Raw genomic sequence first — 2,328 nt, 5'->3', positions numbered from 1 at the left:
CAGCCACGCAGGAATCAGGGGTCCGACCCTGAGTGCGCTGTGCCCTGCTCAGCACCGGGCAGCTCGGAGCCTGTGTCCTGAGGGTCTGGGCTGCCCCAAACACCAGTTCATTCGAGGCTGTTCATATATATCTCCCGAACCCTGTTCTAGCGGCAGCCAAGCAACATGTTGCCCGTATGATGAAGGAATATGGCAGACGTCAATATTTCTCTTCGTCTTTCTAAAGGCTAGTTTACAAAATATTGACACGTTGTACGGCTATGCATCACTCCTTGAAGCTGTATCGTCCAATGGTGTCTTTTACTGGACTTCCAGTACTTAGGGAGGGAACGGTAAAAGCAAATTCTGGCATATCATCAGGTCGTAAGGGATGGTGTAAAAACAATCCTTAAGATCAATAATTATTATCCTCCACTGCCGAGGAGTTAGAGGCAAATTAGGGAGGCTGGGTTGTAACGGGCCCATTAGTTCCATACATTCATTAACTTTTTTTTTTTTTTAATGTGCAATGCTTCACAAATTTGCGTGTCATCCTTGCGCGGGGCCATGCTAATCTTCTCTGTATCGTTCCGGTTTTAGTATATATATGTGCTGCCGAAGTGAGCACCATCATTAACTTTCGGGTGTTAGTTGTCTTTAAGTAATTCACGCAAGGCGACCAGTTTTCCTCTTTAAGAGCCGCTGCTCAGCCCAGACAGGGCCTCCTTTTGTCCATGTAATGGGGAGAGCGGCTCAGGGTGAAGTTTTGTTTTGTATTTTTGTTGTCTTTTATCTTTTTGAGTCACAACCAGCAATGCTCAGTGGTTTCTCCTGGCTCACGCACTCAGGAATTACTCCTAGCAGTGCTCAGGGGACCCTATGGGATGCTGGGAATCGAACCCGAGTTGGCCACGTGCAAGACAAATGCCCTCCCCGCTGTGCTCTCGCTCCAGTCCCCTGGGGTGAAGATTTTTTACAAGCAGTGGCCCCTATCCAAGAGAGATTTCTCTGGGTATTTTAATTCCCCATTGTTGTAGTAAATCCCCACGCCACCGGGTGGTAGCAATGTCTGCAATACATGGCTGTAAATTAGCCATGGCGTCATCCAGGCCAGTACAGGTTAAAACATTAACACTTCGTTGTACATCAGTTAACACACCTAAGCCTGTAAAGGTGGCATTTACAGAGCGTTTTTCCATTCCTGGGGCCAATGAAGGGAGGCAGTAATTGATACATACACTTACCTTCCACCATGTCCACTTCTTCCCTTCCAGTGGACTGCATTTTGTATTTATTTATTTAATTTTCTTTAAATGACTCACACGAATCACGAATCAAGAAATCCCGTTGATCGTCGAATTTCCCAAGTGGTCTCAGTAATGTCTCCATTCATGCTATCCCTGAGATTTTAGAAGCCCCTCTCCACTCGGCCTTCCCAACGATGCCGCATTGGAGGCTCTTTCAGGGTCAGGGGAATGAGATCCAGCTGGTGACTGGCTTTGGCATATGGATACACCATGGGAAGCTTGCGAGGCTGTCCCATGTGGGCAGGAAACTCTCAGTACTTTGCTAGTTTCTCCCAGAGGGAGAAGTAGGTTATAAAATATTGGACTATAAGATATTATAAGGTTATAAGGTTATAAGATATCGCTTCTGGGAGCTTGCTTTTAAGTCTCTGGATGTTGGATGGGATTACACACACCTGGGTTCCTCTGCCAGTACCTTCATACGTGAAGCTTGTCCGAACGTGTGGAGAGGGGCCTTGAGCATGGCTGTGGCTAGGTTCCGGAGGTCTTCAGCCACCAGGAGCTCTGTTCGGGGCGGGGAGGGAAGCTGGAGCCCATCCCCTCCGAGGGGCCCTGGGGAAGACAGCCAGGCGTGTGGGCAAGAGACTCTCAAATGACTCTAACCTCAATTTTTATTTTCTCTCCAATATACAACTCAAATAGTCATAAATGCAATTTAGGCTTATATTTTAAACAATCCTTGAAAATCACATGATATAGGAAAAGGGAATAAAATTTCAGATTGTCCTACACCTCAAAAGAAACAGTGACCAAAATACAAAGACAATCTACAGAATGGGAAAGGATATTTACGCAGTACCCATCCAATAAAGGGTTGATATCAAGGATATACAATGCACTGGTTGAACTCCACAAGAAGAAAACTGCCAACCCGATCAAAAAATGGGGTATGAAATGAACAGAAACTTTCCCAAAGAAGAAATCCGAATGGCTGAGAGGCACATGAGAAAATGTTCGACATCACTAATCATCAGGGAGATGCAGATCAAAACAACAATGAGATATCATCTCACACCACAGAGACTGGCCCACATCCCAAAAA

At 45.8% G+C, this 2,328-nt stretch overlaps 1 non-coding gene across 1 annotated transcript; it reads right to left on the bottom strand.

The window, feature by feature from the left end:
* Nucleotides 1-497: 497 nt before the first annotated feature.
* LOC129406959 (U6 spliceosomal RNA) lies at nt 498-607 on the bottom strand. Its single transcript, XR_008631366.1, has one exon. It is a non-coding gene; the product is annotated as a U6 spliceosomal RNA (small nuclear RNA).
* Between the last annotated feature and the right edge of the window lie 1,721 nt (nt 608-2,328).

This window comes from Sorex araneus, chromosome 8 (assembly GCF_027595985.1).
Source record: "Sorex araneus isolate mSorAra2 chromosome 8, mSorAra2.pri, whole genome shotgun sequence".
Lineage (NCBI taxonomy): Eukaryota > Metazoa > Chordata > Mammalia > Eulipotyphla > Soricidae > Sorex > Sorex araneus.
This window is presented reverse-complemented; position numbering and strand designations above follow the sequence as displayed.